The following is a 16,698-nucleotide window of genomic DNA, read 5'->3' as shown; positions in this document are numbered from 1 at the left end:
TTTTTCTAGGACACAACCTCGAGGTATTATAACTTAAGTCTTACATTAAACGACATAAAAGGGAATTTTAAAACAACTTTTATAACTCGCTCTTCCACAAGTGGTATTCTTAACTCTTTACCTTACTGCTTAAATATGTGACTTTAAAAGTTCTTTATAGAGGAAGTTGACCTTAGTCGAACCATAAGGGTAACCTTACCTCTCTCTTTGGTTAGGTCAGGTTCCTCCATCACCACCTGGAGCTTCATCACCATCTGGAGGCTCCATCATTACTGGGGACTGCATCTTCACCTGGAGCTTCATCACCATCTGGAGGCTCCATCGCCACCTGGGAGGTTCCAACACCATCTGCGGGATCCTTTACCCTCTGATGCTGCCTACACAATCTGTGAACGACATCACCATCTGGGAACCTTTTACCAGCTGTGGACGCCTTCACCATCTAAGGACGTCCAGCCTCTGGTTTATGGAGCGAATATTTTTCGCAGCTGGAGACTGGGGACGGGTGCAGGGTGTCCAGCTGACCGTGAAATATGGAGGAAGAGATCTGAGAGAGAGAGAGAGAGAGAGAGAGAGAGAGAGAGAGAGAGAGAGAGAGAGAGAGAGAGAGAGAGAGAGAGAGAGAGAGAGAGAGAGAGAGAGAGAGAGAGAGAGAGAGAGAGAGAGAGAGAGAGAGAGAGAGAGAGAGAGAGAGAGAGAGAGGTTTTATGAAAGGAATAAGGAAAATGTAGAGAAAAAACGGGAGAAGAGGAAGGAGCAGAGAGATAGCTAGATAGAAAGAGGATGAGATCAGTTGGTTAAACAACGGTGATAGGAAGAACGTGCCAAGCTGCCAAACCGAACGTATCAAGCTGCCAAACAGAACGTATCAAGCTGCCAAACAGAACGTGTCAAGCTGTTTATCCAATTCCAAATGTGTCGAACTCTAGGCCATGGAATTTTTTTACTCTGCTTGATATATTTGATACACATTTTTTTTTCTACAACTATAAATCATTGTGGGAATCATTTGTATGCATTGAAAAAAATGTATTTGAATTTCGTCTCTTGTCTACACGTTGTTAAAAAAAAAATATTTGAAGTATGGTGTCATTCGTTCTATTTTGGGTTGTGTTTTTGTTTCTTTGTCATAGAGAGAGAGAAGATGGAAGGGATCTATTCTTAGATGTTTATTAATTAATTTAGATTTTTTTAGTAATTTACGAAGGTTTTACTGTACCCTGTAGTTTTATTATATTTTATCTATATTTTCGTCTTAATTCTCAATATTTAACTTACTTTTCTCTTCTTCTTTTTGTTTATCTATTTTTCCTTTCATCAGACAGATAGACAGACAGATAGATAGATATACAAATAGACAGATAAACAGACAGACAGATGGATAAACAGACACATAGATAGACAGAAGCACAGACAGACAGACACAGACAACTAGCTTTTTTACATATCAACAAAAACTCTTTCCTGTTAAGCGACTAGGCTGGTGTGTACTGATCCTCTGCCGCCTCACACTCGACACTTACTGAACAGCAACAACCCATGATCCTTGACAGTCAGGTTGTTCACTCCACCAAAGGGTTGTTCCGCCCTCAGCAAGCACAGGCGAAAGTATAACCTCATCTTATTCCTGACTGTCGAGAGTGTTAGTGCACAATGGGGAAATCCAATCCTACGCTCCCGTCCGACAATTAACCCAGAGAAAGCTGAGAATATTCGTTTGTTTTAAGTTCAAGAATAGTGATGGTAACAGCAGTGGATGGCTTTGGTGTTGGAGATAGTTGTTAAGGTCGAAGAGTGGAAGGTGAGATGCTGAGAATTGTTAAGGTGGAAGACTGTTAAGGACGTGTGGTGTACAGGGAGGCTACCAAAAGAATAGTGGACGATATGCATAATTTCTATGTATAAGCTTTTACCTACATAACAAATTTTCATGTATACTTATGAATAAATTTAATTAATTATATTTCCTGGCCTTACTAATCACCACTAAAAATCTGGATATATTTTATTTCTATTATAAAGAATCACATAAAAAATCACTTGTTTATATAATAAATCTTTAAGTATCCAGAGGAAAAATGTAACTTTGGAATTTTTAATACAGGGAAATACATCAATAACATTTGGAACAGTGACTGTGTCGTGAAATGTGAGTAAAAATCGTAAAAAACAAACAAAAACAATATGGATTAGTCGAGCAGAGTCCAGGATGATATTAATAATGGTAATAAGATTAGAAAGACTTATGCATATTAAGAGAAAAAGAAGAGAAGCTTAAGTCATCTGCCATAGCACAAGACGTATATGTCATCTCACTGTAAAAGACGAGACTAACTATAATGAATGTAAATACAGTAAACTTGATCTTATGAAAGATACAGTGAGGGAAATAACATCATATATGAGTTAGTGTCTCAGAGTATATGAAGACACATTATAACTATTGTTACTAATACATTAATAGGTGTATGGTTAGCGACTAGAAGAATGATAATCAAACTAGATATTTACCTGGTGTTAATGATAGGTAGTAATTAATATTAACTTTAGAGATGAAGGTAAAGATTCAAGGTGTTAATATTTTGAAGGAATTACGTATCAGCCGACAAAATCTGCTCTGTGTAATAAAATATAAAGGATTTAAGAAAAATATCACAGGATTACACAATAATAATCCCTGAGAAACAGAGGATTAACTATATGATAAATTGAGAGATAAAATCAGTATTTTAAGTCTCTATGAGATGGCACGTGATCAACAATATTCTTGAGAGAAAAACATAAAAAAACCACATTAAAAGTCAGATTAGGTGTAGTGAGATGAATGGGTTCATTTTACTATTTATTCCCTTAGACAATATATGGTGGCTTCCAGGTGTGTTTTTAGCCCCCTAGCATGCATCCCTTACTCTGTGGTACTTTCCCTGGCTCTAATGCTATTCTCTAATAATGTCTAGTAGTGGCACTTCCCTCTGTTCTAATGGCACTTCTAGACAGTAGACACGACTCGGCCACTTTCCTCCGGATATAATGAACCTTCCCTAACTGTGTGTAATAGTGACACTTAACTCTCCTCTTAACAGCGGCACTCCCCTCGACTCTAATGGCATTTTCCGACCGTGTCTAGTACTGGCACTTCCCTCGGCTCTAATGGCACTGCTCGACCGTGTCTGGCACACTCTGAGTAAATCGCAATACATAAAGTAAGCCATTTAGGGAATGGAAAAAGTTGAACAAGTCCACTTGCACAGTTACAGCCAAGGGTTGGAAGATGAGAGTGAGGAGGCAGGTTGATGGTAGGGCAGAGGAGGGGAGGAAAATGGAAGAGAAGAAGGAAAGGAAAAGCGAAACTAGAAGAAGGAAAGCGATATGGAATGGTGAAAATAGAAGGAGAAAAGGAAGATAGATAAAAGAAAATAAGAGGAAGTGGAAGGAATGGATAATTATAGAAATATGAAGAGCAATATTGACGGTAAGAGGGGCAGGGAGAGATAAAGATAGATGAATGGAATTAAATGTTGAGTTCCTGAGTGATGTAAAGTTTAGATAAAGGACCATAGCTGACAGCCCTCAGACGCGAGGATGACACATTGATCGATTAACAGGAACAAAAAGTTGAATTTAATGACTAACTTAGTGTAATAGAACTCGGTGATCCCCCAGTTGTTCTCCTCCTTCCTCCTCCTTCCTTCCTTGTTCCTCCCTCCTCCTTCCTTCCTTGTTCCTCCCTCCTTCCTCCTCCTTACTCTTTCCTCATGCAATGATGATATTTACTCTGCCTAAAGAATTATGAGTATTTCTGGCACTTGAAATATCTGTACAGAAACTATATACGTCTCGTCTCAAAATGTTATAGTATATTACAAAAAAATCTTCATGGTATTCCTTTAAAATCGAAAACATTATACAGGTAGTGAGTCTGTATTAGGTGGCAGCTATTGCTCAGTGTTTGGGTTTAAGTAACTCTGTGTAACCTTCAGTTTATGCTCGACCGTTCTCTTGGTTAGGAGCATTATGGTCGATTCCGGAGCACGTGGAGCAAGGTGTTGTTGGTGTCGTGTTTACAGTATGAGGGATAAGAGAGTGATATGTTACATTGGCCTGAATAGTGCTGAAGAGTACCTTACCAAAACTGTGTTATTTTTTGTGGTTTTCTACTTACACATTTCCCTCTCCTTTCTCGTCTCGACAACTCTCCCTCTTTTTTCTCCATCATCTCTACAACTCTCCCTCTTTTTTCTCCAAATCTCTACACCTCTCCCTCTTTTTTCTCCATCATCTCTACAACTCTCCCTCTTTTTTCTCCATCATCTCTACAACTCTCCCTCTTTTTTCTCCATCATTTGTACACCTCTCCCTTTACTTCCCCCAAACATCTCTCCAAGCCCCCTTTCCCCTCCACAGATTTTTCACTCCCTCTCTTCCTCCTCTTTCCAAAACTCTCTTCCACTCTCCCTCCATATCTTACAGTCAGCTAGACACCCGGCAGCTGTCCCCCTCCTATCAACCCGCAAAAAAACTCGATAAAGCAAGAGACAGGACATCCACAACTAGTGATGGTGTCCTGAGGGTTAAGTTGGACACTCAGAGCAGGTGGTAGTGTCCAGAGGGTTGTGTTGGGCGTCTACTGCTGCCTGGTGGTGACGTCCTTAGAGCTCTGATGGGCGTCTACTGCTGCCTGGTGGTGACGTCCTTAGAGCTCTGATGGGCGTCTACTGCTGCCTGGTGGTGACGTCCTTAGAGCTCTGATGGGCGTCTACTGCTGCCTGGTGGTGACGTCCTTAGAGCTCTGATGGGTGTCTACTGCGGCCTGGTGGTGACGTCCTTAGAGCTCTGATGGGCGTCTACTGCTGCCTGGTGGTGACGTCCTTGGGGCATCTGATGGGCGTTCACGGTTGCCTGGTGGTGACGTCCTGAGGGCACCTGATGGCTCTGACTAAACAAACACGTGTACATAAAACAAACAAAATAAAAGCAAACACCAACATTACAATTTATCTAAAATTTTACTCGCCTATGAAAAATGAATAATGTTTCCGGTTCAAAATGGAGAGATTATCTGTTGTTGTAGAGACCAGCAATCATACCGTTGTGATTTTAGTGGAAGTGTCAATACAATGCAAACTAACAACTCGTCATTCGCTATATAATGGGTCAGCACTCATCAGAATTTCAAGATTACATTCAGATAAATTTTATACAATCTATGTTAGGACACCTCCCCAGAACCATATACCTCCAATACTAACAACATACTCATACGTCACCACATACCTTCAATACTAACATACGTCCCCACATACCTCCAATACTAACATCGGACCTCACCACATGCCCTCAATACTAACAACATACTAACAACATACGTCACCACAAACCCTCAATACTAACAACATATGTCACCACATACGACACCACATACCGTCAATACTAACAACATACGTCACAACATATCCTCAATACTAACAACATATGTCAACACATACGACACCACATACTCTCAATACGAACAACATACGTCACCACATTCCCTTAATACTAACAACATACTAGAGCGAGTTTCTGGGTCCCTGGTTATCAAAATCGCTGGGCTGGCGGACTCAAAGAAGGCGGCCGCATTGTTGGAATATTTTCTTTGGGATATTTTCCCGTCAGCGAACTCAAGATCTTTTGAAAATTCTTCTCCGCTGTTTGTGACCGTCTTTAGCCATACAAATACACACACACACACACACGCACACCCTCCCTCACACACGCACATCCTCCCTCACACACACACACCCTCCCTCACACACACACACACACACACCCTCCCTCACACACACACCCCCCTCCCTCACACACATACACCCTCCCTCACACACGCACACCCTCCCTCACACACATACACCCTCCCTCACACACATACACAAACATCCTCATTTTTCCACACACACACGCACATGCACATGCACAGACATATTCCCTCTTACACACACACACACACACACACACAAAAGAGTCTTATATCTACAATTCCAAGACGGTCATATAAGTAAATCATATTCTAAGATGCATCTCAAAGACGTTTTTAAGTTTGAAATATTATTAATGTTACATAACTTTACTCGAAAGTCTCTTATATCTTATCTATCTGATATATCAAGGTTCCTTATACGATGGGAAAGGACGACTGTGAAAAGAAGAAATCGAAGGAAAAAATTGAGTGAAAATATATCATCTTTGCTTATCACGCGACACAAATTCTTAGATATATATGCGATCAGTTTGAGGAAAATGGCGGGAAACCGAAGGGAAACTAAAAGATAATCAATTCACGTTATAAAAAAGGAAAAAAAAACAGTAAATTTTCTTTTTAGGGATTTTTGGTTTCCACTGGTGTGACGTCATAATACTGGAGGAATATATTTTCTTCTTTACTATCATTCATTTACTAAACCAATATAATAAAATATTAAACTCATAAATAAATAAATAAACCCATTAAAGTCCATGATATTAAAACCCAAATAAACGCTATTAAATTCATGAAAAAAACTCATCCGAAAAAATTGCAGTCTATAGCCTTTCGGTGTATTGGCAACCCTGTACGGTGTATTGGCAACCCTGTACGGTGTATTGGCAACCCTGTAAGTTGTGGACTTTTCCCGCCAACACCACCAGCTGATACTTTTGGCGGGAGTTACGACCACCTGGGAGTCTGTTTTCTTTGGAGACTTGTTTACGAAAATAACTAGTGGCCTGAGTTTGAGTACGACTGTGCTGTGAGTCTTAGCAGAATTTTGACGCTTAGAAATAGGTTAATCTTCTCTTTTAATTTTCTCTATCTCTCTTCCCTTTCTCTTGTTTTGTTTTATTTCTCTCCTGTTTCTCTCTCTCTCTCTCTCTCTCTCTGCTTTTATCATAGGCCTACATATGAGCGACTCACCCAACCCTCTAAAAAAATGCATAATTAATTCTCGTCAATACTAGACGAACACATACCACATAGATAGACAGCAACATACCACATAGACAGCAACATACCACACAGACACCATCATAACCATACACATACACATCAGACACTCATCCACCCCGCCTAAAAAAAAAAAATACATAATGAAGTCTCGCCAATATTCGTGAAGTAAACACCTGTCCAGTAACATATCACAGTTAATTAGACGGTAGCGACAGAATACCTTCATTAAGCGCAGGTGTGGCCACTAGCCCACCTGTTATGGCCAGGTTTAATGCCTCACATTCACAGTCATGTTACCCGTTCTGTTTATGCCAGGTGGTGATAATGAGCTGGGTGTATTGTGACGACCATTTGACACCTACTAACACGTACTTAGGTATTAAGATTCTTATTGTTTTATGTTAGGGCAATTATCTGTCAGGAGAGTCGTCTTATGCAGGAGGGGACAGGTTTAAGTACGTTGTTTGGTGTTATGGTGATGATATGATGACACCCGGTAAAGTTTAATCAGGAAAAGAGGTTTGTTTCACTACGTTGTTGTCTGTTATGGTGATGGCAGACACTAACTTGTAAAAAGAGTAAAAAAAAAAAGAAGTTTATTTAAGTTGTTTGTGTAATTGTGACCATTTGGCAGCTGCTAAACCTATATGAGCGGTGCTGTAAAGTGTCGTCAACCCACACACATCTGGGTAGTATTGTTCTCTGGGAGGATAAAGAAGTTATTTAGAAGAGAAGCAATGACGAGATCCAACAGGAAAATTAGTTTCTTACCTTGCATTTTTTTTCCAATGTTAGAGATGTGAGAATTCCAAGAGGCTTTTCTTAGCTGTATTAAGATCAAAGCTAATGACAATGTTGACTGGTATAAAGGATTAGTCTCTAAATGGAAATAGACTCCTTGAAATAAACTCGTATGATAATTACCAAGAGAACTGTCCAGATTATGATCGAGGGAACTGAACAAGATTACACTTGAATGACATCATGACTAGGAGTTAGAGCGGAGGTGTTGATATTGTGGACGGTTATACGAGAAGTCGTTTCCTTAAGATATATGACTTTAGAGATAACAGAGATAAGAGTTCTGAGTCTATATTCAGAGAGAGAGAGAGAGAGAGAGAGAGAGCAGTACAGAATAAGGGACATAAGAAAGGTTAAGAGAACTCACAGAAGACGGGAACTACTTTGGGTGAGCATTTCTTTTAAGGATGAGAAGCGGAATACCTTAAGTCTTGGGTGGATCAGATACCACTAGACGGATGAATACCTAGTTGGTGGCTTGTGACGGTGACAACCTGGTGAAGGAACTGAGAGAGAGAGAGAGAGAGAGAGAGAGAGACAGACTTTATCCAAGAGTAAAGGTTGAATTTAGAGTCAACAAATCCTACACTGTAATGTTTATCTTGACCTTTGATGTTTGTTGTATGAAAATTTTAGGGGAAAAAACTTGAAAATGAAAGGGATTATTTTTATTCCAGGATAGAATTGTTTTGTTAATATTGTATACGAGGATTCTTGCGGTCACTGACCCTTCCATTGTCTCTATAAGCTACTGTACTTGTTTACGTCCATTTGACATTTGGCGGGAAAGTTTGTCTTGACATTTCGCGGGAAAGTTTGTTAAAGAAAATAGTTTGTGAAATGTTATGAACAGAAGTTGACATATGTTGAATTTCCCGTTGATCTAAAGAATGAAACCCACTGAAAGTATTCCCTAAATAGTGTTCAATGGTGGCTGTCTGCTACGTGGGAGGAAAGAACGAAATATAAAGAAACAAAACAATAATCAGAGGAACATATTATATTTTATACAATAATAGTACAAGTTTCATACGTGTAGCGAGGAACAAATATAAAGTGTTTGTTAGGTCATCAGAAAGGTCAAGTATGTGGGTTGGTTTTGTGGTTAGATTAGGTTAGGTTAGGTTAATGGAAGAAAGTTTTCATATAAATTAATTTCCACCTGCCAGAAAAGAGTGACAGGTACACGTTATATCATGTACAGCAATAAGACCATAGGATATTATAACAGGATAGTGGATGATGGGGAGGAAGGATTTGAATTATTGTCTAGGGTAATTTAGGCTCCAGTTTTAGTATTTTTTTTAACAAGTAATATATGAGGTTATTTGACTTCACTGAAAAAAATTATTAGTTGTATCTTTATTTGTATTTTCAAGTTAAATTTCAACAAGAAAGAAATTTACTCAGAAGAAGTGTTTCATTCATCCCCCTCAGTGTACAGTAATACCAATACTCATGATGAACCATACTATAGTTAAACGCTGTATATACTGTTGTCATTGTATAGCTGTATTATGTATTTTGTTCATACTATTGTTATATATTGTTGTGTAGTGATATTTTATTTAAATATAAATTGCAAATTGGGTATTGTGGGCTAACTGTGCACTCATGTTGTGGAGAACGTATTGACAGGTTATTGGAAATCCGCTGCATTAATAATTACCCATATACACAGTTCATAAGTAAACAAAGAACCAATGTTAAAGTGTGTGTGTGTGTACATTTACACATACATTTACATATTCATTTACATATTCATTTACATATATAAATATTTAAAGATAATAAAAACATGAGTACATACACATATATAGAGTTACATGCAAATATATCTACATACATGCATAGAGTCACATAGCATACACAAACATACACATTCATACAAACCTGTGTTGTAGATGATCACACTTGTTCTTCCTGTACTGTAAACTGTGTAACTTAAACTGTGTATTTGATTGTAAATTTTATCTTTGACGGTATACTTGTATAAACTGCACTATTTACCTTACACGCTTTAGGTTGTAAAAGTACAGAATATTGAAAACTACTGCAAAATATACACTGTAAACTGTAGAATATATCTGTAGACTTTAGATTGTAGATTGTACTGTTGGATTGTAAAGTGCGATTTTAGTGTTTCGATTTTATTTTTGTATTCTGTTTGTCTTAAGGTTTGTTTGTGTTTCATGTTTTAAGGGTTGTTTGTGTTTCATGTTTAAAGGATGGTTTGTGTTGCATGTTTTAAGGTCTATTAGCGAGGAGTAACTATTCCAAGGTCGGTTTGTGTTGAATAAATTTTTCAGGGTTTTCAACTTTACTAATTTTTTTCAGGTCGGTTTCTGTTGGATATTTTTCAGGTCGATTTATGTTGATAATTATTTAAAGGCTGATTATATAAGCTATAATATTTTAGTTTTTTTATTAGACTAACATATTTCAGGGTTTGTCTGTGTAAATTATAATGCTTGTGTCTATAATGCTTGTGTCTATAATGCTTGTGTCTATAATGCTTGTGTCTATAATGCTTGTGTCTATAATACCTGTGTCAACTATAATGTTCCAGTGTCAGTTTTATTAATTTTATTTGGGAATCAGTTTACATATTCCATTCATTTCTTTTCACTGTCAATTTGTTTACTCGATATTGCATTTCAGGGCTTGTTTGTGCGTTGTTTATTCTGTTTGAAGTTTGTTTGTGCGTTGTTTACTCTGTTTGAAGTTTGTTTGTGCGTTGTTTACTCTGTTTGAAGCTTGTTTGTGCGTTGTTTATTCTGTTTGAAGTTTGTTTGTGCGTTGTTTACTCTGTTTGAAGTTTGTTTGTGCGTTGTTTACTCTGTTTGAAGTTGTTTGTGCGTTGTTTATTGTTTGAAATTTGTTTGTGAATTCTAGTTTGTGTTAGTCTTTTGATTATTTTTTCTGGGGCTGCTTTTTTCATATTTTTTTTTTCAGAGCGTCTCTTGTCATGTCTGCTTGAGCCTTTGTGGCAGGATACTATAAATGTCGATATAATCTTCAGTGTAATGCATCCTTCTCACCTTCTCAACTCAGGGTCAAAGATTCGAACCTCTTTGATCCAGTTGCTCTCTCATGTTCCAGTAAGGCTTCAGAACAATGGATTGAAGCCCCAACGCATGCGTTTCGAATTCCTTTGACCCATAATAGGAAGTTCTTGGTAAACAATCCCTTTAGTTTCTCCATGACTCCGAAGCGAATGTAATTTACTTCTCGTCTTGGGCTGGGCTGGACTGGGCTGGGCTGGGTTAAGAAGTGTGTTGCTGGTGACGTCTTAATAGTTAACTAGGGAGGATTGACATCAGTTGTCGTTCATAATTCATTCAGAACACTTCGGAATATTTTATAGCCTTGGTGTGTCAAGACTCAGTCGTTCTGTACACACACACACACACACACACACACACACGTATAAATAGAGACGATGCTCTAGGAAGGCTACTCAGACTCTTGGCTGATATAGTACATGTGTTTACATTCTAAATGCAAATATCATTATATGTAAGTAGAGCAGAGTAACAAACACTACTGCTTCCTGTGGGAGTCAAAGAGTATTCCTTTGTAATTTGCATGAAGATTAAAAAAGTTATATACACACATACGTTGGATACAGTTTCTGGGACTTACACACACACACACACACACACACACATACACTGATCGCTATAAGAACAGCCCAGTCCCAACCATTATCAATAACTTGTAATCAACTAGTGTATTCACTCCCAGTTAGTATTGCCTTTTTACACTGTCACTATGTTGAAATGCCCTGCAGTATGACCTTCTCCCCACCTTGTTATTATATATCATATTTGTATCACATATGTTACTTGTATATTATTTATCAATCAAGAGACCCATTCCCCAATTATGCAACTGTATATTTTCAGCCTTCCGGCTGCGATGCTCTTTCAATAAACCGTTAATTATTATTATTATTATTATTATTATTATTATTATTATTATTATTATTATTATTATTATTATTATTATTATTATTATTATTATTATTATTATTATTATTATTATTATTATTACACACACACACATATATGTAATTGTTATTTGTTTATTCCGTTATAATTTTTTCTCTTTATCATCATTATTTCTCTTCTGTACAGTCATTTACAAAAGTCTGTTCGTCTCTCCCTCTGACCCACTGACCCTCGACAGATTCAGACTCGTGAACCCGACGCAGCAGTAGACTGATACATTATTCTGTCCGTAAATGCGTCGGTTTCATGAGTATAAATCTCTCGAGGGTTAGTGGCTCAGTGGGAGAGACGAACAGACTTTAGTCATTGAATGTACAAATGGCTGCTTCACTAACCAATGTAAACCTTCATTATATTGAGGCGTTAGGTTACGTTATGTTAGGTTAGGTTTAGTTAGGTTAGGTTAGGTTAGTCGTTCAAGCTTACACATTATAAATTTTATAGAAGGAATTAATGATACAAGGTAAGTCAGTCAGAAACTTCATTTACAGTAAAGTGGGGAATAATGATCAGTAAAGTTAGGAAATATTTATCAGTAAAGTTGGGACTATTGATCAGTAATGTGACGAATATTGAACAATATTTATGTGGTAAGTATTGATCAGTAGAAGGGTTAAGAATATTGATCAAATAAACTGTAGAATATTGACTACCTATATGGCTGTTTATCATATAGTAAAGTCGTATATATTGACCACTAATGAAGCCCAATACTAAGCGGTGACGTTTGCAAATATTAACCTATAAAATGATAAATATTGACCATTAATTAGCCAAATATTGACCATTAATGACCCCAATATAAACCATCACTTCTGGTCAATACTAAACAATAACATCAGGAATATTAACCAATCAAAATTGGTCAATATAAAACCATAAAACTGATGAATATTAACCACGAAAATTTGAGAATAATGACCAGTTAAAAGGGACCAATCAAGTAGTCAAGATTAAACCATAAATTAATCAATATTGCCCAAATAAAATGATCAATATTGAGTAGCTTAAGGGTAATTATTGACAAGTAGGGGGGGGGGGGGTGGATGACGGACAATACACCTCAGCTCAGAAGTTTACACCTCTTAACAACTGAGTCATCATTATAGGGGCATGGTTAAAGACACGGTACCCTGTTACACCTTTTGTAATTATACCTGTAAGGATAAACTAATTAGCGAGTTTTTGACATATAATCAAAGTTGACAAAAAATTATACAACTTAATATACTATAATCATATAAAAAAAAGTAGCATTAGTATTGAAGGAAAAATTAGTACAGTAAAATCTCTATTTAACGGACTCTATGGAGCTGAAAATTCCGTTATTTTGAAGGTCCATTAGATGTGAAACCTCCATCTAACGGATTATATGGAGCGAGAGAAGTCCGGTATATAAAGATTTCACTATCATATATCTAACAAAATAATTTCATTTATAACAATAAGAAAGTAACAGTTACATCAATGACATAATGATACAAAATAAACACAATCATTACACCTGGCATCACCTGGAAACACCTGACATCACCTGGAAACACCTGACATCACTTGGGAACACCTGACATCACTTGGGAACACCTGACATCACCTGGAAACACCTGACATCACCTGGAAACACCTGACATCACCTGGGAACACCTGACATCACCTGGAAACACCTGACATCACCTGGAAACACCTGACATCACCTGGGAACACCTGACATCACCTGACATCATCTGGCTCCGTATCTTTAATCAATCCCGTGAACAGAAGGAACACTAGTGACGGGTCCTATAGTTTAAGACTGAAGGGAGTACTACAAGGGGCAACTTTGAGACCTTTTAAGTTAGTAGAAAATATGCGGACGTCACCTCTACCTAGCCGTAAGAGCGTAAGATTAAAGGAAGACATTGATGCGGCTACGGAAGACTGGAAGATTCATAGTAGAGGACAAATAAGGGGACATACTGTGAAACCTATATTTAGCGGACTATTTGGAGAGGAATGTTCGTTATCTCGAGTGTTCGTTAGATGTGAAATGCCCCCCCCCCCCCCTCCCCCATCTCACGGATTATATGGAAAGAGAAGTCCGCTATATAGAGGTGTCACTGTATGGGGAACATGTATGCATCAGTGGAAAGGTTGGGTTAGGTTATCTTAGTACAGTATACACAAGATATATGAAAAAAACAACTGGAGAATTGTTTTATAAGTGGAGACAATATTTCTTCCCCTACTCGGTGGCAGTGACGAAATAACATGTGGCTTTAGCTCTGGCGCTCATTTAGCCTTAGCTCTGGCACTCATTTAGCTTTAGCTCTGACACTCATTTAGCTTTAGCTCTGGCACTCAAAATCCAACAGCAACTTTTATTTTTGTATTTTTTTATTATCATCATCTTCACCATCTCTACTGTTAATATCCGTAGGACAGGTGTGTTGAGCCTATCCCACTTCACCTACCTACCTACCCCAACTCCCTACCCAGCTATCCACACGCCTCCCCACCTGCTCCCTGACTCCATCGTACACCAACTATCACCCACCTACCCATCCCTCCCTCAACTATTCATACCCCTCACCTACCCACCATCCACCCACTCATCCACCCACCCCACCCATCCATCCACCCACCCACCCAGCCGCCCACCCGCCTGTTCTTTAACTCAATCGTCAAAAAAAAAATACGTATTTTTTCTCAACAGTTATCACTATCGGCTGCCAGCTTTTCTACGAGGGAGGAATTTTTCTTCTTACACTTGATCTATGACCGCTGTCCTTCACCGCCTGCTCGTATACAACCTAAAAAAAACTCTTGATGGCATGCCTTCCCTTCCCTTGGCCTCCCTTGGCTTCCATTGGCTCTCCTTGGCAAAGTTTCCCTTCCCTTGGCTTGACTTCCCTTGGCTATAAGACAAGCTGGAAGCCACCAAAACATTCCTTACCATATAACGTATAAAATATAAGATCATTGTTAAGTAGGAGAGAAACGTCATCTAAACTTCAAATAATCTCCAGTTATATTTCATATCCTTATCATTATCCTTCGTGTCTAAAGTGCTTTGGTGTTGATATGTGAAGGTTTTAGTTCATTTAGAGAAAGTGAGTAATATGTAGTGGGAATTCCTTTCTATGATGAGTGGGAGTAGAACGTGGAGGAAATTTTAAGGGAGGAAGTAATCAAAGAAAATTATATTAATAATAATAAGGGAGACGATGATAAATATGTAATTACGGATTTATTAATTATTTCAGTAACTTGGGTCACATAATGAACTGAGGAATGAAATAACTTAAACTTATAGTGAACGAAATTAAAAGAAACAGAACAGTTACTTGTGCGTCGGGCCAGCCTAGGCATAATTTTTTTCTTCTCTGTTATTGATTGTTTCCCACCAGTGACAGTTTTTCTGAGTCAGTGAGTGAGTGAGTCAATCAGTTAGTGAGTGAGTTAGTGATAATTAAGCTGAATTTATTACAACTGAATTTAAGAAGGTAATGTTAAATGGATTTCATAGGTCATAATTGCCTACACTAATGACCTAATTTTGACTTAAACAGCAGGTTACCAATCATATATAGAGCTGTTGGCGCACCTAAACTTGAATAAGGAGAGACTATTAGGCATCTTCCTTGTTTCAGTGGTCAAATTTGCAGCACGTGTGGAAATATTTCTTCAAATATTCGTGAATCATTCCACTAACATACGGAGACTGACACCATGTTCTGGGGCCACATACTAGGGCCATAGGGCCACTCACTGAGGCTACATACTGGGGCCACATACTGAGGCTACATACTGAGGCCACATATTGCAACAACATACTGAGGCCACATGTAAAGCAAATATAACAGAATTATATTTTGGGAACATATCAAGCAACATACTGGATCATGTTCATACCAGACACCGGTACCACCGAACCTAACTCACCGGTACCACACTGAACCTACATACCAATACCATTGAACCTACATACCAATACCACTGCGCCTACATACCAATAACAATGAACCTACATAACAGTAGCCTGCCACTGAACCTACATACCAGACCACCGAACCCACATACCAGTACCACCGAACCCACATACCAGTACCACCGAACCCACATACCAGTACCACCGAACCCACATACCAGTATCACCGTCACATACCAGAGTCAAGAAACTCCAGCACTACAACCAATCAAAATCAAGCTTAACCTCTCTAAAACAATTGTGATTGGCGGTCATAATAAGTACAGCAGCTACTTGGTACTGTACCCGGTATGTGGCCCAGAACGGAGAAATAATGAGAGAGACTACGAGTTGATGAAAGAGAATGAGAGAATAAGAGATAATGAGAGAGAATGTGAGAGAATGAGAAGGAAATAGGGCTGATCTGGCGACTATAGATGCAAAATTCTCTTTAGGTATTATTTTCATTCCTCAAATCAGATAATGTTCCCCCCACTACTCAGAACAGACTGAGATCAGGTCATTTGTTCTTCCTACTAATCAGAACAGACTGAGATCAGGTCATTTGTTCTTCCTACTAATCAGAACAGTCATTTGTTCTTCCTACTAATCAGAACAGACTGAGATCAGGTCATTTGTTCTTCCTACTAATCAGAACAGACTGAGATCAGGTCATTTGTTCTTCCTACTAATCAGAGACATGATCAGAACAGACTGAGATCAGGTCATTTGTTCTTCCTGCACTCAAACAGACTGAGAGATCAGGTCATTTGTTCTTCCTACTAATCAGAACAGACCATATGTTCCCCACTAATCAAGACAGGCTGATCAGTTCTTTTGGTTAAACACCATTCAAATTTGGGATCAGGTCATTTATTCTTCCTACTAATCAGGTGGGCTGGGGATCAAGTTAATTAATTTCTGCTTCCTACTAATCTAAGAACAGACTGAGATGGGTGTTCCTACCTGATAAAGTG

At 38.3% G+C, this 16,698-nt stretch overlaps 1 long non-coding RNA gene across 1 annotated transcript; it reads right to left on the bottom strand.

The window, feature by feature from the left end:
• Positions 1–12,242: 12,242 nt before the first annotated feature.
• Positions 12,243–13,821, bottom strand: LOC121856770. The gene is made up of 2 exons (XR_006087050.1): positions 13,490–13,821; positions 12,243–13,429 (listed from the first exon to the last, which is right to left on the bottom strand). It is a non-coding gene; the product is annotated as an uncharacterized LOC121856770 (long non-coding RNA).
• Between the last annotated feature and the right edge of the window lie 2,877 nt (positions 13,822–16,698).

The sequence above is a fragment of the Homarus americanus genome, unplaced genomic scaffold (genome assembly GCF_018991925.1).
Source record: "Homarus americanus isolate GMGI-L3 unplaced genomic scaffold, GMGI_Hamer_2.0 scaffold46833, whole genome shotgun sequence".
Classification (NCBI taxonomy): Eukaryota; Metazoa; Arthropoda; class Malacostraca; order Decapoda; family Nephropidae; genus Homarus; species Homarus americanus.
This window is presented reverse-complemented; position numbering and strand designations above follow the sequence as displayed.